Source organism: Schistocerca nitens, chromosome 5 (genome assembly GCF_023898315.1).
Source record: "Schistocerca nitens isolate TAMUIC-IGC-003100 chromosome 5, iqSchNite1.1, whole genome shotgun sequence".
NCBI classification, from domain to species: Eukaryota; Metazoa; Arthropoda; class Insecta; order Orthoptera; family Acrididae; genus Schistocerca; species Schistocerca nitens.
The window spans coordinates 464,094,151-464,121,579 of NC_064618.1; positions in this window are offsets into that span (position 1 = coordinate 464,094,151).

A 27,429-nucleotide genomic window follows, 5' to 3' on the forward strand; every position below is an offset into this window, starting at 1 on the left:
CGAACTACAGTCTCCTCTTACTGCAGACACCGGAAGGGTAATGTCGCAGAAAGCTTCATACAGGTGATGTACCGCTGACTGGTACCAAAGTTCAATTGACGTCTGTTCTCTTAACATACGACTCTCAGTGTAGTTAGCAAAGTGTGAACAATTTCCCGCCTTATTCTTTGTTCTAATTTTCTGCGGCTTGGAATATGTATCCATTCATCAGGCATTTGTGAAATCACTGATTTTGAACGGGGGATTCTGTTTACAGGTACGTTTTTAAATACCCTACCTGACAACAAAAAGGGAAGCGCTCAGAATACATGTTCGGATGTAAAAGTAACTTTGTTCGCAGTCACAACATCGACGAATATATAAATGATTAGAATTGCCGTTTTCTGTGACATATTACGCCCAACAGAGTATATTAGCGTCATTCGTGTTTAGTTTTGTTTCGAGGTGAAGTAGGGTACATAAAAGGCGTGGACACGATCATATGTTGAGTGATCATTTCGAAGGATACGAAGGTGCCGCGTACCCGTGAGAGACAGCGTAATCACACCCGACAGCTTGAAATGAACTTCATTGTGGGTCTTAATTTGGCCGGTTGGTCTAGTTGTACAATATCCAGATTTGTCGGGCATTTGTAAGCGACAGTGGCCCGCTATTGGACTGAATGTTAACGTGAAGGCAAGCGTACTCATAAAGATGCCAGTAGCTGGCCGGAGTGGCCGAGCGGTTCTAGGCGCTACAATCTGGAACCGCGCGACCGCTGCGGTCGCAGGTTCGAATCCTGCCTCGGGCATGGATGTGTTTGATGTCCTTAGGTTAGCTAGGTTTAAGTAGTTCTAAGTTCTAGGGGACTGATGACCTCAGATATTAAGTCCCATAGTGCTCAGAGCCACTTGAACCATTTTTTAGTTGCCAGTAGACAACGTCCGACCATAACAAGGGAGGACCACCGTATTGTGCGCCAAGGACATAGTAACCGCTTCACATTTGCGCCTACCAATCGAGTACCACTGATGGACTCCCTGCAACTTACTGTCATCCCGCCTCATCGGAGACTGGTAGCAGTCGAAGTAGGGAATTATCGTCCCATGCGGAGGCGACTGTTAACACCGCGACACAAAAGCTTGCGTTTACAGTGATGCTGTGACTCGGAAGCGTGGACTCGTGATGAATGGCATCGTGTTGTGTTTGGCGGTGGATAGCGGTTCTGCACTAAAGCGGATGACCGTCGTCAGCGATTATGCCGACAGCGTGGGAAGAAGCACAGCGGTGTTACACCTTGGCGTCACGGAGTGGGAAGCCATCGGATATGACTTCAGGTCAGAGCTGGAAGTGGCGGGGAAATCTGACGTCACAACGGCACGTCAGACATCCTGTGATCTCATGTTATGTGTCTCATGCGATAAAATCACGATCCCCTTTTTCAACAGAACAACGCTCTTCCACACATGCCACGTACCTCTGTATGCGTGATGTTGAGGTTCTCCTGTGGTCAGTAAGATCCCCAGATCTAGTCCCGACGGTACCAGTATCGAGGAGATCAGGGGCCAGTGACAACAGTTGTGGGTCACTTGTCTCCACATAAAAACAAACCACATAGGATGGGCAACAGTTTTTAATTGTTCTGAGGCCAAAAATGGCAAAAAAGCAGACTGACATCAGTTCCTAATTGCCACGAGACTGGCGCGAGACATGTTCAATATGTTGTCTACCGTTTTCTCCCAGAAGTTGAAATCGACAAACATATTCCATAACAGATCAGAGTGTCACGTTCAGAATGCGTTGCGCAGTGCATGCTTTCATTCCACCTTCGTTCGTGATTGGAACACTGGACGCTTCTTCTTTCAGATAAAACCGCAGCCAGAGGTCACAGGGATTAAGATCAGGTGATCCGGACGTCAGGATGTAAGGAAATGACGGCTGATGAATCTAGCATTTCTGAAATGCCTCTGCAGCAGCCATTTCGCTGTCAGTGCAATGTACATAGCAGCGCCATCTTGCATACAAATATTATCCACACATCCATTTTACATTTTATGTCATCCTTACATCTGCCGTCGTAAGTTAGCAGATACAATTAAAAAAGCTTCTAACATACCGGTATTGTCTCTTAGTCCGCAACAACCACCTTCCGCCCATCCGATGAATACACCAGTGCGGTGCGTAGACCTGGGGAAGTAACAGGCGTCTTTGTGAGGGGCCTGCCTGCCGCTGTACTATACTGATTATTTGTATTCGCGTCTCGGCGCGGAGCCACCCAATGACGTCGCAGCGGCCATACTGCGCCCGCAGCGGAAGCGGCACCTGCTGACGTCACCGAAGCCGCCTCTTCCTGCCGTCCGCAGGGGTCGTCGCTTCTGCAGGCCACGCGAAGGAATTCTGACGGACGCCTGTTGTAAGCGCCCGCTGGACATACACGATAAAGCGCGGAGACTCGGGGCACGCGCGAGGTCTGCACAAATACAGTAACCTGTTTCGTAAAACTAGAAAGGAAATACGCACTGTCGAGTTGCATCGTCTCCCAGGTAAATACGTGCCGGATAAGATAAAAAAATGACAGAATCACCTAAGTTTGATACCATTCAGGAAATGATGTGAAACACGGATTTTTACACTCTGGCTACAAAGGAGAACGTAGGGAAACCGATAGAGCAGACAGTCCATGTGCATCCAGATGTGGATCCATGGTTAGATACAGGACTGGTATCATAGTTTGTTTCTCTCCCTCCCTCCCCCCACTAGCTGCCAAAATTTATATATACCAGGTGATCAAAAAGTCGGTATAAATTTGAAAACTGAATAAATCACAGAATAATGTAGATAGAGAGATACAAATTGACACACATGCTTGGAATGACATGGGGTTTTATTAGAACCAAAAAAATACAGAAGTTCAAAAAATGTCAGACAGATGGCGCTTCATCTGATCAGAATAGCAGTAATTAGCATAAAAAAGTAAGACAAAGCAAAGATGATGTTCTTTACAGGAAATGCTCAATATGCCCACCATCATCCCTCAACAATAACTGTAGTTGAGGAATAATGTTGTGAACAGCACTGTAAAGCATGTCCGGAGTTATGGAGAGGCATTGGCGTCGGATGTTGTCTTTCAGCATCCCTTCTTGATCACCCGGTATATATGCCATCATCCCACTCGTAACATTAATTATAATTAAATACTTCAAATAAAATTCACAACTGGACAGTTTTGCTGACGGAAGACCCCAAAGAAGGCAGAACAACTTCGTCTGGCGAGCAGAAAAGGGCCATTTCAGAGAATGAAAGTAATATGGGCGCAAAGGAAAGCTAAAGCAAAACTCTACAGATGACCCTGTTGTACGAAGACATGCTGAAAAGCGCTGCCTCCGAATTTTTGTTCGCAGTATCGGTTGCGGTATTAAATTTCATGCATATTACTCTGTCAACTTTACCGCTCCGATGACTCAACTTGTAGCCCTCTGTCGCTAGAGGGCTCCGAACTGTAGTGTGTAAGTGATCAGCCAGAACATTATGACTACCGAGCTGCTATCAACATAAAGTCAGCCAGGCGATAGCAGCATCACTTGGTAAGGAATGACTGCTAGTCAGGCGCACGCATTGTGCTTGTAATATCACTGAGCGTCCTGTCCGTGCGTAGAACGCGGAAGGCGCGCGATCCGGGTTTGACCGAAGGCAGATTGTGGTGGCCTGGAGACTGGGAACGAGCATTTCGGGAACTGCACAACTTGACGGGTGCTCGAGGAGTGCTGTGGTGAGTGTCTTCAACACGTGGCGAAACCACAGTGAAACCACGTCCAGTCATCGTGGGGTTGGGTGGCCACATCTCACTACAGATGTCGGGCGTCGTAGGCTGGGCAGATTGGAAAAAGAGGCGGCGAACTGTAGCGGAATTACCATCATATTTTAATGCTGGCCAGAGTACCGGTGTATCTGAACGCACAGTGTATCTCCGCAGCCAACGACCCACGCATGTGCCAATGTTGACTCCACAACATCAGCAACTACGAGTGTAATGGGCACGTACCCATCGGCACTGGACGTTGGCGCAGGCGAATCCGTCGTCTTCCAGGGAACAGCTCCCTGACACCTATACTGCAGGATAGAGACAAGCTGGGTGCGGCTCCATTATGCGCTGGGAAACATTAAAGTCCGCGGGTCCACTGGAGCTCGTGCAAGGCACCATGACGTCCAAGGAGTATCGTACACTGATTAGACCATGCCACGACGCGTCGCCGCTGTTACTCCATGACGATCATGTTTCACGACGGCAGTGACATTTTTCAACAATATAACGCGCCATTTCACAAGGCTAGGAGTGTGATGGAGTGGTTCGAGAAACGGTGTTGAATTCCTATTGACGTGCTGCGCCAGATCTGCACCCAATCGAACACATCTGGGATGTGATTGAACGTGGTGTCAGAGCTCTTCGCTCCCCTCCCCCGGAATTTATGGGAATTAGATGACTTCTGTGTGAATATGTGGTGCCAACTTTCTCCAGCGACCTACCAAGGCCTCATCATTCCATGCCACGACGCGGCGCCGCTGTTATCCGTGCCAAAGGTGGACATTCCGGCTAGTAGGTAGCTGGTCATAATGCTCTGGCTAATCATTGTGTCAGTGCGTCAGACCCCTCAGAAATCTGCGAGCAGAAATTGGAAGAGTTCATCCACATGTGGAGCACCTCCTCCTTCAGCGTAACAATGCCAAACCACGCACGAGCTCTGCGACATCTTCAGAAATCCAGCGCCTTGAATTCGCTGTCATCGATCATCCTCCATACAGCCCCGACTTGGCTCCATCCGAATTACATTTGTTTTCGAAACAGGACTTCACTTTGATAGAGACGAAGCAGCGCGAGTAGGGGTAAGATTGTGGCTCTGTCAACAAACTCAAACATCGTACAGTGGGAAAGAGCTAGTCCTCGCGTCCTGGGAACTTTTGTTCTTTTTGTGTGTCAACCGTAGAGTAAACCTCGCCTGTGTGAAGTGCATCTGCCTACACCAAGCAGGTTCACAGTGCAGGCAGTGAGACTGTCTGAAACCTGCTCCCTGTCGCTAGTGACTGGAAAAACCGACCGGTTCGAAATGGAAACCGGTATTCTAGTGTTGAATAACCAGTATTTTTCGGTATTTGTTTAGTCTAGGTTGTAATAGGTGTTTTTTTTAATGTCGTACTAAAACCGAAAATATCAATTAGCCATAGAGGCAGTGCTAAAATTTTTCGTTTTTTAAATATCTTCTTTATAAAAGGCATGGCTTTATTCGTAGAATTTGCATTGGTTTGAAATACTGCATTTTTTAAAAAAATGGGAAAAGCGATCAGTGATCAGTCTCTTCTTTTTAGTTCCTGTCGTTCCCTCTGGAACATAGGGCCGTGACGAAATTCCTCCACCTGATCCGATTTCTAGTAAGTCTCTTCACTTCACTCCAGGTTTTCCCATCCTCTGCAGCTTCTCTCTCGATCGTCCTTTTCCACGTCTGTTTGGGACGGCCACGTTTTCTAACTCCTTGAGGGATTCCAATCCAATGCTATCCTTTCAAGCGCTCCATCTGGTTTACTCAATGTATGCCCAATCCAGGTCCATTTTCTTTCTTTGATTTGTATAGTGATTGGTTGCTGATTTGTCTCCCTCCAAAGATCTTCATTTGTCATTGTATCTGGTCATCTCACATTTAAAATACGCCGGAGACAGCGGTTGATAAAAACTTGGAGCTGGTTTTTGATGTGGTTTGTCACCTTCCAAGTTTCGCAGCCATACAACAGAACAACCTTCACATTGCTATTGAAAAGCCGGAGTTTGGTCTTCTTTGAGACGTTCCTATTTCTCCAGACAGGGTACAGTTGTACAAATGCACCATTTGCTTTGCGGATGCGACTCTAAACGTCCTCCTCAGCGCCTCCTGTAGTCGTGACTGTACTTAGAGATAGAGGAAAGATTGGACCTGTTCTACGTCCTCTACATTAATGGCCAGCCTATTCGTGATGGTCGAATTTATCCGCATTTCTTTGGTTTTGCGAACATTTATCTTGAGGCCTGAAACTTCCACCTCTCTCTGTAACCTAGCCAGTTTCTCTTCGATGTCGACGATATCGTTGTGCATTAAGCAAATGTCGTCTGCGAAATCTAGACAATAGTATAATTGTATAATCAGTGATCAGTGCTATTTTAATAATAGTGCTGACAGAAACGTCGCTGAGACAATACGTAATGTCCCTGTTGCCGCGTGTCGTGATTGGAGGCAAGAGCTTCACAAATTAAGCAAGTCAGTAAAACGGTGGCCCACTTCTGATCTTTACAGAAACAGTTACTCAGCTTGGCATTGACTCATAGCGTTGTTGGATGTTCTACTGAGGGACGCGTGTACTGTACCCCAGCGTGAAAGATTTGCTTCCACCTTGCCTATACGGCCGTTTCCCACTGTCGTTGCTGGACATTGGTTGTATTGCAGAATGGCACCGACCCTAGTCTGAAAATTTTTGCGTAGTGACTTAGTAATGAAGTACGACGCTTAAATTGCTTTAAAATATTAAAGATTTATTTACCAGTTTTTTTTAAAATGCCAGGAGAGGGAGGAAATAATGGTAATAATAAAGTAATAATTTAACAATGGTTTATTCATAGTATACAATAAAAATAGTTGACCTGAAGCCTGTGTCTACATAATATGCCTTTATCTGCTTGTCGTCCTTCAAAACTGACAAATTAACGCGTAAAACAGAGTTCTTCAACCTCTGTTTTCCCCCTTTACCACTGACTGGTCGTAATGCTCGAATAGTGGTATGAGCCCCGATTACATGATTTTTGAGCAGATTTTTAAAAAATTAGAATCAATAGAAAAATACTAGTGATTTTTTGTAATATTGTCCACTTACTACATTTCGAGAAAAGCAACAAACGGTGGAATGATTAAGTTTTATTTGCCTTTTTAATTTAATATTTTGATTCAGTGTTCCTGTTTATTGCAGGAAATAATAGGATTAAAAATTCAAAAATCGTTTATTTCAGAAAGTGGTTATTCTGAACGGTTTTAATAGTCAGGTGAAAATGGCATGGAAGAAACGATATAAACGAAAACAGGTTGTTTCAGCAATAACCATCCCTACCGCCCCATCGTAGGAAGGGCCGTCACTGGTGATGCGGAGAGGACAAAGTGTATAAATGATCCCATCATCCACTGGCCGATCGTCAAGCTGTACTCTGTCAATCTGAATCTAGTTAGTGTCATCACCAGCACGGGTTCAGCAATAAAGCTCGCTTTATTCTCGCACGCCTTCTTGTAATAGGTGAACTGGTAGAATCCGTCGTCCTAGCTTTTCGAAAAGGCCTTAGACACTTGTCAAAATTCGCTTAATAAATAACATGCGATCATGCAGAGTATATTTATAGATATGTGATTAACACGAAGAATTTTACCTGATAGAATCTAGTAGCTTCTATTGTACAGTTTATGCTCGCAGCATACATTAGTAATTTATCGGATACTCAGCAGCACTATCCCATTTTTTCGCTAACGATGCGGATGTCTACATGAGATGAACCTCATACTGTGACTGTAAGGGAATGCAAAACAATATTGTCATTTGATCTACAAGATGACAGTACTCTTCAACACTCGATGATAAATGAGATACTACCTGTAAACAAGGAATACAGTCTGATGTAATGAAACAGAAATTCTGACTGTAGTTGCAATCGGGCTTTGATATAAATGTAGTGGTGACAAGTGAAAATTTGGGTTGTACCAGGACTCGAACCCGGATTTCCCACTTTACGAGACTGACTGCCTTGACTACTTTGGCTACCCGAACAGGTGTCCCATCCAACCGAAATTCCCAGCTTGTCTCACACTACTTATGCAGCTTCCCCTGTCCACCATATTCATTTCTCACAGCCTCACTTTGCCGGCCGGTGTGGCCGTGCGGTTCTAGGCGCTTCAGTCTGGAACCGCGTGACCGCTACGATCGCAGGTTCGTATCCTGCCTGGGGCACGGATGTGTGTGATGTCCTTAGGTTAGTTAGGTTTAAGTAGTTCTAAGTTCTAGGGGACTGATGACCTCACATGTTAAGTCCCATAGTGCTCAGAGCCATTTGAACCATTTGAACAGCCTCACTTTGTTCCCCACAAGAGTTAGGGAGAGAGTACATCCGCCCAGAAATGATCTTATTCACCAGCAAAGCATATACAGTCCGCAGTTCGTGGTCTAGTGGCTAGCGTTTCTGCCTCTGGATCACGGTCCCAGGTTCGATTCTTGGCTGGGTTTGGGATTTTTCTCTACCTGGGAACTGGCTGTTTGTGTTGTCCTCATAGTATCATCATTCGAGCGTGGCTAACTTGGACTGTGTAAAAAATGGACTGTGTAAAAAATGGACTGTGTAAAAAATGGACTGTGTAAAAAATGGACTGTGTAAAAATGGACTGTGTAAAAATGGACTCTGTAAAAATGGACTCTGTAAAAATGGACTGTGTAAAAAATTGGACTGTGTAAAAAATTGGACTGTGTAAAAAATTGGACTGTGTAAAAAATTAGGACTTTGTACGGGCACTGATGACTGTGCAGTTGAGCGCCCTCAAACTAATCATCATCATAAAGACATATACGAGGGGTATTTGGAAAGTAAGTTCCGATCTGTCACAAAATGGAAGCCACCGTCAAAATTCGATGCTTTGCACATGTGTGTTGAATAGTGTTTCTGATATGCCTGTCGACCGCATCACGTCGCTCTTTTCAGTTCTGAGCGCACGGTGAGCACGTTAAGATGCCTAGAAAAGTGTCCCAAGTATGAGGGCCGAATGAGTGATTTCGCCTGATGTCATGCAGCCCACATAACAACTGTCATACTGTTCCTCCTCCTTGACGATTCGTGGCCGCACTCTGCAGGGACAGTTGAAGATGCTCTTCCAGCGTTTTCGATAGGAAGTGTCTGATCACCCACAATACAGCCCGTGGTGGTTGTCGCCGAATTTCATCCCTGCTCACGTGAACAGCTGGTTATAAAAAACAAACGTTTTGGCACAGACAAGGAGCTGTAAATCAGCGTAGAGAATTGGCGAAAAACAAAGGCGCCTGCCTTCTATGACGAGGGTGCTGGAAAGTTGGTACAACGTTACGACAAATGTCTAAATCGGAGTGGTGACTGTGTAGAGAAGTGGCTGGAGGGTGTAGCTAACCGTCACAAATGTAACATTTTTGATTTTCACGGTGGTTTCCATTTCACGACCGATCGGAACTTAGTTTTCTTTCAGACGTCTCTGACTATATCCAATCACAACTTCTTTATATCCCTAATGATGAACCGATATGAAATAGAAGTAAAATGAGAAATTAAAATATTCCTAACTTAGACAAGTAAAAGCGTTAGATTTGCTGGTAAGAGTGACAAATTGCATATTTAGACCACCACATTGAGACAATTGTAGCCAATTCTTGAGCACTGCCCCATAGTTGGAGTTCCTTATGTAGATAGGACAACAAACGCCGAAGGAAATCAAAAAAATTGAAAATTTGTGGTAAGGTCTTATGAGACCAAACTGCTGAGGTCATCGGTCGCTAAGCTTACACACTACTTAATCTAACTTTAACTAACTTACGCTAAGGACGACACACACACACACACACACACACACACACACACACACACACACACCAATGCCCGAGGGAGGACTCGAACCTCCGACGGGGGGAGCCGAACAGACCGTGACAAGACGCGTCTACCACGCGGCTAAACCAGACGCAAGGGAATCACACACTTGTGGCTTATAACAGGTCAGTATAGCATTATATCTCATGGTTCAGTCGCGAATGGAATATAACAAGGAGTGGAAAATGCTGATGCAAAGTACCGTCTTCCATAGACTGTACATTACTGGCAGTATTTGTAAATTTCTTAGCTGTTATATTTAAGAATACATTGAGGTGAGAAAAGTCAAGGGATACCTCCTAATATCGTGTCGGATCTCGTTTTGCCCAACATAGCACAGCAGTTCGACGTGGCATGGACTTGTCGTTAGAAGTCCCCCTTCAGAAATGCTGAGCCACTCAGGTTCTACAGCCGTCTATAACTGCAAAAGTGTTGCCAGTGCATGACTGCACAAATTGATGCCTCGATTATGTCCCATAAATGTTCGATGGGATATTAATGTCGGACGATCTGGGTGGCCAAATCATTCGCTCGAGTGTTCTTAATTCCAATTGCGAACAGCTGTGGTCTGGTGACATGGCGCATTGTCATCCATAAAAATTCCATCCTTTTTTAAATTTTTTTTATGGAACACGAAGTCCATGTAAGGTTGCAAATGGTATCTAAGTAGCGGAACATAACCACTTGGTCAATTATCAGTTCAGTTGGACCGTAGGAACCAGTCCATTCTGTATAAACATAGCCCCAACATTATGGAGCCACCACTAGCTTGCTCAGTGCCTTGTTGACAACTTGGGTCCATGGCTTCGAGGGCTATGCACTACTCAAACAGTGGAGATAATATCATGGCGTGGGGAAAATTTTTGTGACATTTTTGTGTCAGTCATTAACATACAAAGTAATCCTCAGAGCTTGTTCAACTGTCACTCAAGAGCAACTGAATTTGATTACATGGTGATGAAAGCATTCTCTGTCTGCCTGATGCCAGTGGCAATGTGCCGTGGCGTGGAATCTGTTAGACCCGAAAGTGTAGGGGAAGCACTGTGATCCATGACAGCTAAATCACTGGACGAGTCACTGTGAGTGGCCAGAGTGGATTTGAAGTGCCCGGCTGAATTGAAGTCAGGTGATATGGGGCTAGGGCTAAGAATGTTCATCGTCGTGGGGTATTCCTCAGACCTTTGTGACAAAACCCATGAGTGATGGCATTTGTACACTGCCATCAGCATGTGTGCACTGTGAATTATTAGGTCAAATGTCATCTTTGTGCTTTGCGCATCCAGAGGTGATTTTCGACCACATGTCATATCTGTGCAATGTGACATACAGTGAACAAATAAAAAGATCTATTCACTAAGTGGCGGCTGGAAAACACACACATAAAAGGAAGTTACACTTATGCAAGCTGTCGGAGCCAGTGGCTCGTTCTTCCCGCAGAAGGGTTGAAGGGTGAAGGAAAAGGACTAGAGAGGTTTAGGGAAAAGGGGTTAATTTCGGAAAAGTCATCCAGAACCACCGGTCAGGGGAGACTTGCCAGACAAATGTCTCACATCCTTTCTGTCTGGCGGTTTTGGGTGACTTTCCTGAAATCTACCATTTTTTCCCAAATCTCTCCAGTCCTTTCACTTTACCCCTCTTCCCCTTCAACCTTTCTCCTGGAAGATGGAGCCACTCGCTCTGAAAGACTGCATAAGTATAACCTTCTCTTATGTGTTTGTTTTCCTGCTGCCACTTAGTGAATAGATCTTTCTATTTATCCAATTAAATTATATTGCCAAAAATTATTTTAATTATTATGTACAATGAACAAAGATACATTTATGGGGCGATAGTTTCTGTACTCCATAGTATAAAGATGATTGTGGGGCATGGCTGTTCACCAGTTGCTGTTGTCCAGTAATGGTGAGTGATTTAAGCTCCAGGTCTACATGATCTGGCAATGATCAAATTTGTTGACACTGTGTTCCTGCCCATCTTGAGCTCAACTGTTGTCAATAACTGCTTCATGGTCTGATGACATCCCAGACGATTGATATGGCAAACTGTTTCATGTGCCATGGCAACAGGTAATGTTTTCTCTGCAGTACTGCCAATAATCTCTGATCCAATTTTTCATGACAGTATATAATGAGTCTTTTTCTTGGAAATAAGGTTCTTCAGTAGGATAATGTGTATTACCACATGATCAGAAGTGCTCACAATTGGCTGGGAGAGCACAAAGATGATTCCCTAGTTCCCATATTAGATGTCACTTAATGTAAGTAAACATTTATATGTCCACATGGTTTGCCCTGTTTGTAGTGTAATCCTCTGCTGTATGTCTGTCAATAAGTATGGGAAGCACAGCACACAACATAGTCCATATACTTAGGTGGTACTTATTCTCATGCGAGTACTGTCCAGTTTTTCTAATAGCTGTGCCTACAGCAATTGGTAGTTATTTTATAGATTATCATTGTTTAGTTTTCATGCATGTAAAGATTCTTGTAAATGACAGTGCCATTCACTGCCTTCGAAATCTGATAAATTTATTGTCAAATATATAATTTCTTAGAAGAAAGTGAGGGTTTAAGATTCAATAGACACTGAAATCGTTATACCTCAGACGAGATATAGAAAGGGGGTGGGGGAGAGAGAATCAGCCTTTGTATTGTTGAAACAGTCTACTCAGCATTCTCCAAAGAACATTCAGAAAGCAATTATTAGATTAATATCACCACAGCAGGTGAAGTAATAGACTGCAAATGCCATTGATGGCCAAGTGGCAGCCACTTTCTACTGAAATGTTATTAATGATTGTAATATGATATTAATTATAGCCAATACATATATATATTCTCTCTCTCTCTCTCTCTCTCTCTGTGCCTTAAAATCTTTCGGACAGTCCTGTCAGAAATTCCAAGTGCAACACTCTGTCTACGCATTGATCTCCAGGGTCTCCTTCTCACAGCAATTCTTACACGTTCCACATTTTCGGGAGTACGCACTGTCTTCGCTCTGCCACCTCTTTTCCTTGTTTCACAGACGTTTTCAAAGTTTTGGACCCAAGTTTTTATTGAGTTAACTGAAGGCACCAGCCTATTACGATTAATTTGAAAATGCGCCCAAAACGACACTGAGCAGCTTGGTAGAACGCTTTCATTGCAAACGACCGTTGTTGCTGTTGCACTGTTCACTGCTCCATGGCAACTGAAATGCTTTGTGTTGGGGAACGCAGTAGTTACCTTGATTTCTCGCCCCCCCCCCCCCCCTCCCCCCACCCCATTACTTCCAACGCTTCCGCGCACTAATAATAAATGCAGGTTTGACTGCCGCACCCTGTACAATTATTCTCCCAAGACAAAAGTGTGAGGTGAGTTAATAGTTAATGAATATTTCTTCGTATTCAGCTTCCAAAATTTCTTGCTCACTCAACAAATGTGAAGTATTTGTTGCAGAATTACGGCAAATTGTGAAATCTAACGAGTACACACAGGAAATTACATCAGTTCAATCATATTGGCCCAGCCATTCGTGGCAGGAGCTGTTAAATTTGGTAATATTTCGTTTGAAACAGTTCTAGAAATCGACAACAGAAGGCAGCACGAAACAAGCGGCAGGCAGCAAGCCACCCATACACTGTTCTCATATGAAATGAGTTCAGTTTTGGAACGACAGGTGGCTCGCACGCCGTGAAAATTGAGGCCCGACTTTGACTCGCGTGCGATCTTTTTAACACTAAGTTGCGGCCCGAGCTGTGTTCGAGCTTAGTCTCCAAAGTGTTAATTTGCACTTGGAGCTCAAATATTTGTGCACTGCAAGAATAAATTTTTGCTTCACAAATTGTTAGAATAAAATTTGTTTGTAATTTTAATATTAACAGCTAGTTAATTTCATTTACATTATTCTCCTTGGAAAAAATACTTAATTGGTGTTAGATAAATTTGTTCATTTACTTTGTTGTGTTCATTTTTATATAGTCCACCAAGTGTTAAAACTGTTACTGCTGTTTAAAACCTGGGCAAAGACTGTCTTAAATTTCTTGTGGGTCATGGGACTCCTGTGCATCTTCTGAATGGCATCTAAACCAGAAGCAAAAAAGACAAATTTTGGCATCTATACCAGAGGCAAAGAAGACAAAATTTGGCATCTATACCAGAGGCAAAGAAGACAAAATGTGGCATCTATACCAGAGGCAAAGAAGGCAAGATGTCGGCATAGCTGAAGTGTTTTAATAGTAACCGGCTATGTCACATCAAGCCAGCTTTCACTTCTGGAATTTCAACAGTCAGAGACCACTGATTTGGCACATGATCTTTAGTAAGTAAACACAAACAACTGGCTTACTTACTCCTTCTTGATTACGTCATTAAGCTGGTTTACACAATAATAAGTAAGTATATTAGCTCTCTGCAAATTAAAAGGTAATGTTTACACTGACAGTTACATACTAGATTATTTACAGTTGTAGAGTAGTTTAGTTGTTCAATAAGCAGCAAACCAAACCAATGTCTAACATTAAAGTATTAAATTTCTCGCAAAGCTGAAAACCGCCCAATTACAGCATGTATGTTGTCAGTCATATCAATGAAAGTTTCAGTAAGTTTAACAGAAAGACAGATTGCAATGTAACTGTATGTGCTGTGTGAGGGCAAAGTTTTCTTATACTTATTTTAAAAATGTTAAAGCTACTGCAGGACTTTTTTTCTGCACATGATGGGTTCCTGCACATTTACTAAGCTAGGGAAGGACAACCAGGCCACACCAGTTGTGAAAAGCTAATAGAGGTGAGAACTGGTCTTTGGAAGTCGTGTGTAATCAGTGGCGTAGCTACGTAACCAACAGCCCTGGGGCAAAAATGAAATTTGGGGCCCTAAACTAAACTAAATGCTGTACAAATACAGAACTACATCACCAGCTCCTTACCGCCACTGGATGGCATAATACAAACCTTCTTATTTCTAAGTAAATTATTATGTGTAATGCAGCAGATAATATTTAATCATACTTCCCATAATAATATTATAAATGTGAAAGTTTGTTTGTTCTCTACGCTTTCACGCAAAAACTACTGGCTGGATTTGGATGAACTTTTGCAAACGGACAGAGTTCGACCTGAGTATGACGTAGGGTATTTTCATACCGGTAAAAGGATTCCGGGGGTAATTTTCAGTGTTGATCCAGGCCTACGAAGTCGCGGGCAGAAGCTAGTAAATAGCAAGCAATGAATCTGCAAAGCACGCTGAGAGCAGTTTGTCAGAACTTGCGCGACGGTTGTGACATAGAAGCGGGGTGGCGGGATGTCGTCAGTGTCGGCAACTCACTCTCGCTAAACTAGTTAGCTGTGAGCTCAGGACGCCGAACCGGCCAGCCTGATTTCGTTTAGAGCTAAAATTTCCGATCGGTAATTGTCTGGAAGCGTCTGAGGCAGGGGCCATTTTTTCATGGTTGTAGAAGATTACAGTTAATAATACAGGTAGGCAATAAGACGGAGTAAAAAATTTTATTTTAACAACTTATTCTACAATATTTTTGTGGCTTCAGCTTCAGCAAAATCATCAATAAGTACCGTTAAATCCAGACTTCTTGCGGCCTTGCTTCCGATTGTTAAGAGTGCCAAATGTCGGAGTCGAGCTTGACCTATACAGTTCCTTCAATAAGTTTCGATTATTTTTAATGTGCTGAATGATCATTTCGGCTATCGCAGAAATGTCGGGTCTTGTATAAAACAATAAAATTACAGTAAACACTTCCAAAATGTTGCCTTCTAGTATTGCATATATAGTTGTAATCTCCTTACATAATTGTTCGGCCGCAGCTCGTGGTCGTGCGGTAGCGTTCTCGCTCCCCCCGCCCGGGTTCCCGGGTTCGATCCCCGGCGGGGTCAGGGATTTTCTCTGCCTCGTGATGCCTGGGTGTTGTGTGATGTCCTTAGGTTAGTTAGGTTTAAGTAGTTCTAAGTTCTAGGGGACTGATGACCATAGATGTTAAGTCCCATAGTGCTCAGAGCCATACTTGTTCACCAATTATGTGAGGCTCATGTCGGAGTCAGTTTAGGTGAAACATGATATAGTTGTTGTTGTTGTGGTCTTCAGTCCTGAGACTGGTTTGATGCAGCTCTCCATGCGAAACATAAGTATTAATAAATTAAAGTGAAAAATTAGGACCTCTTATACCAACATAAGTACTTTGGAACTGATTATAGTGTTGTAACAAAGTTACTTCATTTACACTGAGCAAAAATGGTGTTATGAAATTAAATATAACAGACTGAATTCATGCCAAGAAAACTTGTATTTTAATTGAGCTATTATTGTGTCCAGTACATTTTCAAAACCAGTAACTTCAAATATTTCTTCCCTATTTCGAAACCTGTGGTCAAAAGCTAGTTCATGAACATGTATTTAACTTTCTTTTGCCGTTTCTCGTGAAAATAGAGACCTAGCTGTTTTTTTTTTTTTTTAGCTTCGCTGGCTTTGCACTTGAATGATTAGAAGTCATTTCTATAAAATATGTTTTGTTTTAAAATCTACTGAAGTTCTGCTTGCCACGTCCAAATCAATTACGCGTTTTCGTAAAATTTTGGCAGCATAAATGTCTCTCAGTATTTGGTGCATGAATTCACAAAGGAATGCGAACTCGAAATTTAATGTTTTTGTTTTAATACTTTCCGCTTAGCTACGCTCATCTTTGCTGGGACTTTTCAGTACTATTTCTGATAATGCCTTGCTTATATCAAAAAACTAAGTTTTACTCCAGATATCGTATTAACTCGACTAGAGCATCTAGACGGATTTATTTTTTTTTAGAGTGGTTTCTGATTTGACAGTGAATTTCGACAGTAGATCCCAACGCTTAATGCTATCCCTGAAAAATTTTGTAAGTCTTGCATTGTTGCGAAAAAATCTGTACTTCGACACAATGCTAACGGTATCATTTATCACTAAATTCAGATTACGATTGGCCCAATGTACATACTCCTCATTAGGGTGAATATTCTTAATCTGTTATTAAATACTGTGGTGTCACCGCTAGACACCACACTTGCTAGGTGGTAACTTAAATCGGCCGCGGTCCTGTAGTACATGTCGGACCCGCGTGTCGCCACCGTGGGATCGCAAACCTAGCGCCACCACAAGGCAGGTCTCGAGAGACTGAGGAGACCTCGTCCCCAGTTGTACGGACAACATAGCTAGTGATTGGACGTGCTAAGCCTTGCTCTCATTTGCCGAGAGATAGACAGTAGAATAGCCCTCTGCTAAGTTAACTGGCGACCACCTAGCAAGGCGCCATTTGTATCAGTGCCTATAGCTTACTAATATTCAAGAGAGATGTATTCCAAGGACTAATTAAAAGTTAAGTAACAAGCATCTACGTACTTTTCTTCTTATTCATTTATAAATTCTCATGTTCCAGACTTCACGCCCGTCTGCGTTAGCCTTGCGTGCCCTATCGGCTACAGCATTGTGTCTAGGCTGTATGGTCTAGACACAACAAATACCATTATAAACACCACCCATCATAACCTTGACACACACTTTTTTAAATCAATACTTTCTTCAGGGTAAAGTCCGCCTCCGTAGCGCAGCGGTTGCGTTACCACCTACTACGGAGGGGGGTCCGGGTTCGATTCCCGGCAGGGGTCTGCGTGTTGTGTGTCCATAATTTTCATCATCATTGACTCGCAATACGGCGGCCGAAATCCCCCCCAGTGGGGCCTCCCGGCCAACAATGCCATCCAATCATCTTCAGTAAAAAATATTTTAATCACATGAGTCACTAAATCTGCTACGCCATGTTTGATGACTGCATAAAAGCATAGAAATAATTCTCTTACTTCTATATCCTATCTGCGCAACTCAGAACAATGCTTTAGCTTATCTACCTTAGATATATCCTGTGTAGTGCCCCTTATGATGGCGACAAACGGTGATATTCTAATTTGTTCTAGCAGCTTATTTTCAAGTTTGTTCCCTACGAACTCAGTCATTTCATTCTGAATTGCTGGACTCACATAATGTGTAAATCCTAAGAACAAAAAGGTGTGATTTAAAAATGTTTTCAGATGTAAGCAATTGAAAAAATAAACATAAAATGCTAAAAAATTCTTATCTTCGGGCATATCCAACATTTACCGCAAAATGTGATCATACCGGATGACAAGCTCTAAAACGGACAGAAAATTGCCGTGGTATCCTTTCTCCTGAATTAAGTTTACTCGACGTCCTCTGAAAGTCAATGAACCTTTTGCTAGAGTAAGTGTGATATCGAATAATCTTGTAAGAACCATTTTCCAAAATGATGTTTCTTTATGAATTTCATTTGCTACTTCCTTGCCAATAGCATCATTCTTTTTTTCAGACTTCGTACACAGCACGTGTTTCCGTATGGCTACTCGAGAAACTGTTCCTTAAAAAATTTGGTATGTGCTTCCAGTCCCGGCTACCCGTACACCATAGACCATACATTATTTCTCAGCGAAGCAAACAACCAACAAGGTTGACAATAGGTAACAAGTAGAATTTTGGAGTAACACGGTCAAAATCAATTAACTGGTCCATACTTAGAAACTGAAACATAGTACGATGCTGAGAAACACCTGTTTTCGTGGGCATCTTCAGGAATGGTCCTCCAGGCTGTAATGGTCCCATATCAAGAATCAGACGATTTTCTTTATCACTCAATGTTCATGAGGTTTCCCGTCGTAGCAAGTTTTACTTATCTTTTCGAAGAGTGTGTAGGTCTATGGTTCTCTCCCTGTTTTGAATGCCACGCAGATATCGTCGACATGATCGGTGGCGTCGTCGGGGCCGGCAGTATTTTCAACTGCACTTATTGTGAGATCGTCTTAAAATCTGTCAATTTTTGTTTCCTCTCATCTTTTTCTAGCGGTGTTTTCGCTTAAACGCACCACTTGGTTTCTTTTTTCTTAATCTGTGATCTTAGTTCACTTGAACAAAAGCTTTGGAAACTAAACACACAGTCGTAATGCTTCGTTGCCCATATGTGCTAGAGTCGAATACTCACTTCACTGCACTGAAGTGATTTGATGCGCTGCTAAAAATAAACCTGATGCAAACATTCCGGTATGTATACTTCAGCGTTTGCTGTTACCTCATTTGCCGCGCGGGATTAGCCGAGCGGTCAGCCGGCACGGTAGCTCAGCATGTTCGGTCGGAGAGGTAGCTGCCCTCTGTAATAAAAAAACTTGAGTTAATGGATCAATGACGAACTGAAACGGGTGTCTTGCGACATCCGCCCCGAGCAGATGCAACGAACGGAAACGAACAAAATGAGAAATCCCGCTTTCAGGAGAGATGCATTCGTGACTTTACATGGATTGTGTCAGCCTCCATCAATGACCCCTCTGGTGACAAACAGTAATGTTTGCTCAGGGATCTAAAAAGACGGAATTGAATGGGTGAGGAGTGGCATTAAATGTCACTGACATGTTTGCACCTGGCTGTCGTCAGGCCCTTACCACTACCCAACTGCCAATGCCGTCTACTCACAACGATAGACCATTTCACTCATTGGCCAGAAGCTACAGTATTTTGGTGGAAACATTACCGGCATGGTAGCTCAGTGTGTTCGGTCAGAGAGATGGTTGGCCTCTGTAATAAAAAAAAAACTGAGTGAAAGGATCAACAACGAACTTCAACGGATGTCCTGTGACGTCCGCAACGACAAAAAAAAAGCAGTCTAGGCGCTGCAGTCATGGACTCTGCGGCTGGTCCTGGCGGAGGTTCGAGTCCTCCCTTGGGCTCGGGCGTGTGTGTGTGTGTGTGTGTGTGTGTGTGTGTGTGTGTGTGTGTGTGTGTGTGTGTGTGTGTGTTTGTCCTAAGTCCCATAAGATTTCACACACATTTGAACATATTTGTTACGTCATTTGGCTGTTGTTTACGTGGAACTTAGTCACCCTCTCGAGTTCACTCAAGAAAGATAAAACAAGTTGAAACTTCCTGGCAAATTAAAACTGTGTGCCCGACCGAGACTCGAACTCGGGACCTTTGCCTTAGGTCCCGAGTTCGAGTCTCGGTCGGGCACACAGTTTTAATCTGCCAGGAAATTTCATATCAGCGCACACTCCGCTGCAGAGTGAAAATCTCATTCTGGAAACATCCCCCAGGCTGTGGCTAAGCCATGTCTCCGCAGTATCCTTTCTTTCAGGAGTGCTAGTTCTGCAAGGTTCGCAGGAGATGGAAGGTAGGAGACGAGATACTGGCAGAAGTAAAGCTGTGAGGACGGGGCGTGAGTCGTGCTTCGGTAGCTCAGATGGTAGAGCACTTGCCCGCGAAAGGCAAAGGTCTCGAGTTCGAGTCTCGGTCGGGCACACAGTTTTAATCTGCCAGGAAGTTTCATATCAGCGCACACTCAGCTGCAGAGTGAAAATCTCATTCTATAAGACAAGTTGTTCTGTAACGTCGCCAAAAAGACCGAAAAATCTCTCACTCGCCAAATTTTACAAGCGCATTTGCCCTGACTGGTCAGCTGTGCCACCTAACTCAGTTAGGTGAACACCAGCAGATAATTTGTAGAAACGACGACCGACAGAGTAACAAAAAAAAATATCAAATGCTAATCGATTTTAAGGGAATGACTTAAAATACGGCAAAAATTCGGAAATACGCAGTTTTGAACAGCAATGTGGAAAGCATGTCAGTTCCGAAAAAGAGCAGGCAAAGAAAGTGAAGCCAGTACTTGCTGTCATTAACTCATCCGGTAATCTTTTAACTCCCTCGATAACTGAACCCGATGGATACAGCTATGCAGGTCACCAACGAAGCTGTTATTTGCTATACTGGTGACGAGTCGATCACTAGCACAATCCACAAAACCATTCAAGGCCAAGACCCACATTTTCTCTTTTATGAAATTCAGAGAGCAGTTGGTTACAACACTATATCGGGATCTATGATTAAGGATCATTCACTTAGAATAATTCCCTACTCAAACAGTGGAGTTATCGTGCCGTATTATTGCTTGTCCATTACGACGTGCCGAGAAATCTAGGACTGGGCCGGTGCTTCGTAGGGCCTGCAGTTTCGCGCGCGGTGCCTATCGTTTTCGACGTCAGAAATGACGCGTGGTAGCAACAATGTTCCGTAGACTTCGTATTAAAAATGTGGTCGTACACTGTATTGTCAAGCACACCTAGTAATTAAGCACCCCTTACTGTTAGTTCGCAAAGATTGGCAGCCATGGCAACTCAGACTCCAACCGACAACACCCGAACGGCGGCAGGGTCGAAGTTTTCGTGGACAAGCAATAAAGACTGTTAGGTTTATGATCTAGAGCTGGGAGAAAGTTTTCTGATTTCAGTTTGTGCCGTTCGAGGTTTGTTGGTAAAGGACCAAAAATTTAAGTCGAATGTTCTTCATTCAACTAAGATATAACTTTGTCGAACGTCGTTCATGTAGGCCGAGGAGCCACTTGAGTTTGAGGCCACCATGACACTGCCCCACTTAGCCCTATGGTAGCTATCCCACTGCATGTTACCATTCTGAAAAGAAACTTAAAGGGTACAGACGATTTGGATTACTTTTGAGACATCTACATTCCATGTATCTATTGTTTATAAGAGAAGGGCATATCAGCTTCTACTTCATAATTATCAATCTTTCAGTTCATAGCATTTTATTGCATGTCCACAGCTCGTGGTCTAGTGGTTAATTGCTGCCTGTAGATAGTTGGGTTACTGGTCAGTTCCGGGGTGGGTCAGAAATTTTCTTCACTCAAGAACTGGGTGTTTGTGTTGTTGTGATCGTCTCATTTCATCTTCTTCACAAAGACGTGAAATGGCATCGACTAGGAAGACTGGCATCAGGCAGCTGACCAATTCCTAGCAAGGTAATAGCCAATAATGTCATATGGTCATTTCATTTCGTGGTATTGTATTTTTATTGGCTCTTTAGTCTACAACAGCAGCTTATGAATAAGACACTGAACAAGTCAATTTATATGTATACAGGCGAAAGTGATTTCCATCCACATACTTTTAAAATTACAAATATTATACTTAACACACGTAAATATTTGTATAACACACATCAAAAACTTAAATATTCTTCAATGAATCAAATGCATTTAAGCTGTAAACACAACTTTAAAGATTTTCCAAACGCTTTGGTTCAGTATTTGCTTCTACGTTTTCAGAAAGTTGGTTATAGTTTAACTCCCATGTGGAAAGTGCCATTCTGGCACAGGGAGGTGTTGATTTGGATCATACATAATTTTTTGTTTTGTCTTTTAGAGTGCTCATGAATATTAGTTTTTCCAAACTACTGGTCTTACTTATAAAATTTATTTTAAATTATGTAATGGTTTCCATAATATAGATATGTGGTAAAGGAGAAATAAGAGATATCTTAAAGCATGAAGTGAGTCCCTAGGTTTGCATCCAAACATTATTCTAATGGCCCTTTTCACAGTTCGAAGGTGCTGACAGCCACTTTAGTGTTTCCCACATATAAGGTGAGAATGAAAGTAGACGTGATATGCACTCTATACTCTTTTCTCACAACAGCAGGTTTTTAGAGAACAAAGAAAGTAGCAGATATTACTCAATTTTGTTTTATGATTTTCTACACACTTATTCCGTTTGACATTGTTTTGCAGCCATAATCCTAAGAATTCAGTTTCTGTGATGTTACCATTATAGATAGGAGGAAATGGATGTATGTGACCTTGCACAGAGCATTGTGAAAATGTAGTGCGATCGTTTTCTTACTATGAGGGTTGTCTGTAAAATAAGGTTCACAAGGACCTGCAGTAATCAGGAATGCTGTTACACTTGATCCGGCAGCACTGATATGCAGCCTGGTTCTCCCTCTGCCATTCCCTGCCCCAGCAAGCTGTCTGCAATCTTCAGTCTTGGCTTGGCAGCAGTTAGAGACGGAGCTCACACTCGCTTTTCATGCCAGGTGTGGATTATGCTCTCTGTGATTCGTTTCTTGTGTGCAAAAAGACTGCACCAGTGGACATTCATTCTCAACTCTGAAGTGTATAGAGAAACATGTATGAGTGTATAACATGTAGGTAAATGGTGCAGAGAATTCAAAGATGGATGTACAGATGTCCATGACAGAGTGTTCTGGATGTCCATGGTTTCAGACAAAATGACTGTGAAAATGGAAGAAGCAGTACTGAAATATTGAAGGGTGACAGTTCAGGATGATCCCTGATGTCAGCAAGACCAGCATTGTCAAAATTTTGATAGAAAATTTAGAGTATGCCAAGGTTTGTGTGAGGTGGGTTCCGAGAATGCTTACAGAAGACCACAAACAGAAATGTGTGGAAGTGGCCCGTGAATTTCTTCAGACCTACACAATCAATGGCAAGGAATTCCTGGACTCTCTTGTCACTGGGTATTAGACTTGGGTCCACTACACACCAGAAATAAAACTGTCCCATCAATGGAAACACCCAGCATTACTGAAGCACTTTAAACAAATACTGTCAGCTGGAAAAGTGATGGCAAGAGTCTTTTGGGACAGGAAAGGGTTACTGTTGAGTGAATTCCTGCTTGCCGGTACGACAGTGTGGCCTGCTGCTGTGGAACATAGAAGAACCTTTGCCACATGAACCAAAACAAGAGGAGAGGCATGCTCACGAAGGGAGTGCGTTTCCATCGGGACAACACTAGTCCTCACATCACCCTAGTTGCAACTAATCACAACAACAAATTTTGATGGGACACCACACGCACCTACCCTACAGCCCAGACATAGCCCCAGGTGGCTTCCATATTTTCCCTGAAATGAAGAAACACTTTGGTGGGACACATTTCACAAGCAGAGGAGCTGAAAAAAAGGTTTTGAGCTACCTTTGTGGCACTGCAGGAGAGTTCTACAATGCAGGCATATGGAAGATGGTACACTGCATGCAAAAATGCATTGATCTCAGTGGTGATTATATTGAAAAATAAAGTCTAAGCTTTCCACATATGTATTATTCAATGCCAATAAATATGTATTTCATTGTGAAAAATAACTGGGAACCTTAATTTAAGAACAACCCTCATTTTTATTAAGAACTCCTTTTTCTGTGCTCAGCTGTAAGCTGTTTTGTGACAGTGTTTACTGATTGTAGTAATTGTTCCTTACATTCCCCTTTTAATAAAATTGTAGTGTCATATGCAGCTGTCCTTTTGGGTCTATTAGATGCTAATTTCTTCATCTCTGCATAATTACAAACTACTGCATTAAGTGCCAATCTTGGTGTTCCTTTCACAGTTTGTCCCTATATTGTTCCTTCTAGGTCAAAAGGAATTGGTTCTCATATTATGTGACAGTTGTGATGAGCCTTTCCTCTACTATTGTGAAAAACTATTAAAATACTGAAATTTTATTTCAAATAAAGTGCAGTTTTTTAGCAGTTACAATGCTAGTATAGTGCAGCTAATAAATTTTTAAGACAGAAGGTTATACAATAATAATTATATTCTACTCAAACAATTGAAAAACCAGGATGTAACGACGACAGTATTGTGATTAAGATTGATTGCTACTCACCATATAGTGGAGTTGTGTCGCAGACAGGCACAGCCCATCCTTTTGATGTGCCTGTCTGCAACTCAGCATCTCCACTGTATGGTGAGTAGCAATCTATTGTTCTCATAATACTGGCATTGTCTTATACTCATGCTTGTTGTGCCTCCTCACCAAAAATTTGCATCACTAAAAGAACAATATTTCATCTAGGTTGTATGATCCAGGTTTTTGTTTTTGAAATAAGAACACTGTGCAGTTAAATTATGATATTTTTATGTTCCCATAATGACGAAATTACAACTGTTCAACATGGCAATAAGCTCCATCGCATCACTCTCCCACCAAATATATATCCAATTCCATTTTACAACACAGCAGAACATCATCAAGACATGCCAAAACAGGTCATACCAAGATGATCAGAGATTTAAAACTTCACAGCACAGCAATCTTATATAGCACAGATTTTTACATCCAGAAAAATGTGTATACAGGATGATTCAGCTGTCCCCAGCCTCTGAGTTTTATGCAGTCCATAATGCCTTCAAACACCACATGCAAGATTTTCATATTCTCTTTCTCACTATCCACAAACTGGTTTAATTTTGTACTAGAATGTGTTTTCACTGGAGGCCATAGTTTGTTACTCGAGAAAAACATGTTTGAAAGTCAGCTTTGTTTTTCTTGAATAATTAAAAAACTATGGCCTCTAGCAAAAGCACATCCCACTTAATTGCATTAAGTTTCCTACAAAAAGGTCTTGATCATTTTTTATGTAGGACTAATAGTTTCTGTATAGCAAGCAAGAGAATATCAAAATTTGTGTATGGTACTTGAAGGTGGTGTGGACTGCATAAAACCCAGCAATAGGGGCTGCTGAATCATGATGTATTATCAAATATTTCCTCTACACGTTTCTCAAAAAGTTATCCAGAATAAATTGTAGAAATAACAATTAAGTCAATAATTTCAAATGTAATTAAAATTTTGAAATTAATCAAAAGTATGAAGAGTAATTATGTTTAAAAATATTAATGATATTTGTTAGATTCATTGTCTGATCATAAACCTTTATATCTAAATACAAATAAAATATTTGAGTACTTGTTCACTCAAGAGGTAAAGTTTATGTAAACTTTAAGTCTGTGGATCAAGTACACCATGTTTCTGAATGTACTGGGTACTTTGAGTTTATCACACAGGGTGCAGCAACGTAACTCCCGGACTTAAAAATGCAATAAAACCAATTTTATGAATCTGAATCCTTTTTTTAAATTTTTTAATAAAGTAGGTATACACCTAAAGTCTTGTTTTTGTTTCGAAAATCATATCAGGTAGGTGAGCTGCCCCCACACAATCACCAGTTTCTGGCTTTTTTTCATGACCCTTACCAGCATAGCAGCAGCTATGTTGAAAGCTCCCACCCCCACCCCAAAAAAGGGGTCCCAGTTGGGGGAGTGGCCTGGCCACTGCAAATTGTCCCTTATTGAGGTGAGGCCTCAGAACAGCTACTGATACTGTTGAAGTGTGAGCTGTTGCTCTGTCCTGTCAGAAACAAATATCCCCTAAAAGTCTAGTTCATCAGCTCAAAGAAAAACAAATTCCTCCAATATGTTCACATACCAGTCTGAATTCACTGTTACTGTGACCTCATTTTCTTCAAAAAACCAGATACCCACAATCCTACCTGAGGAAACTGTACACCACATTGTGACTTTAGATGACTGCAGAGGACACTTTGTTCCAATTCTCGGGGATTGGTGTCAGCCCAGAAGTGCATGTTCTGTTTGTTGATGCATCCAATAAAGTAAAAATGGGCTTCATCACTGAAAAATTTGCCCCACATGTATTATTCCCCCCCATGAACCATGGACCTTGCCGTTGGTGGGGAGGCTTGCGTGCCTCAGCGATACAGATAGCCGTACCGTAGGTACAACCACAACGGAGGGGTATCTGTTGAGAGGCCAGACAAACGTGTGGTTCCTGAAGAGGGGCAGCAGCCTTTTCAGTAGTTGCAAGGGCAACAGTCTGGATGATTGACTGATCTGGCCTTGTAACAATAACCAAAACGGCCTTGCTGTGCTGGTACTGCGAACGGCTGAAAGCAAGGGGAAACTACGGCCGTAATTTTTCCCGAGGGCATGCAGCTTTACTGTATGATTAAATGATGATGGCATCCTCTTGGGTAAAATATTCCGGAGGTAAAATAGTCCCCCATTCGGATCTCCGGGCGGGGACTACTCAAGAGGATGTCGTTATCAGGAGAAAGAAAACTGGCGTTCTACGGATCGGAGCGTGGAATGTCAGGTCCCTTAATCGGGCAGGTAGGTTAGAAAATTTGAAAAGGGAAATGGATAGGTTAAAGTTAGATATAGTGGGAATTAGTGAAGTTCGGTGGCAGGAGGAACAAGACTTCTGGTCAGGTGATTACAGGGTTATAAACACAAAGTCAAATAGGGGTAATGCAGGAGTAGGTTTAATAATGAATAGGAAAATAGGAACGCGGGTAAGCTACTACAAACAGCTTAGTGAACGCATTATTGTGGCCAAGATAGATACGAAGCCCACACCTACTACAGTAGTACAAGTTTATATGCCAACTAGCTCTGCAGATTACGAAGAAATTGAAGAAATGTATGATGAAATAAAAGAAATTATTCAGATAGTGAAGGGAGACGAAAATTTAATAGTCATGGGTGACTGGAATTCGAGTGTAGGGAAAGGGAGAGAAGGAAACGTAGTAGGTGAATATGGATTGGGGCTAAGAAATGAAAGAGGAAGCCGCCTGGTAGAATTTTGCACAGAGCACAACTTAATCATAGCTAATACTTGGTTTAAGAATCATGATAGAAGGTTGTATACATGGAAGAACCCTGGAGATACTAAAAGGTATCAGATAGATTATATAATGGTAAGACAGAGATTTAGGAACCAGGTTTTAAATTGTAAGACATTTCCAGGGGCAGATGTGGACTCTGACCACAATCTATTGGTTATGACCTGTAGATTAAAACTGAAGAAACTGCAAAAAGGTGGGAATTTAAGGAGATGGGACCTAGATAAACTGAAAGAACCAGAGGTTGTACAGAGTTTCAGGGAGAGCATAAGGTAACAATTGACGGGAATGGGGGAAAGAAACACAGTAGAAGAAGAATGGGTAGCTTTGAGGGATGAAGTAGTGAAGGCAGCAGAGGATCAAGTAGGTAAAAAGACGAGGGCTAGTAGAAATCCTTGGGTAACAGAAGAAATATTGAATTTAATTGATGAAAGGAGAAAATATAAAAATGCAGTAAATGAAGCAGGCAAAAAGGAATACAAACG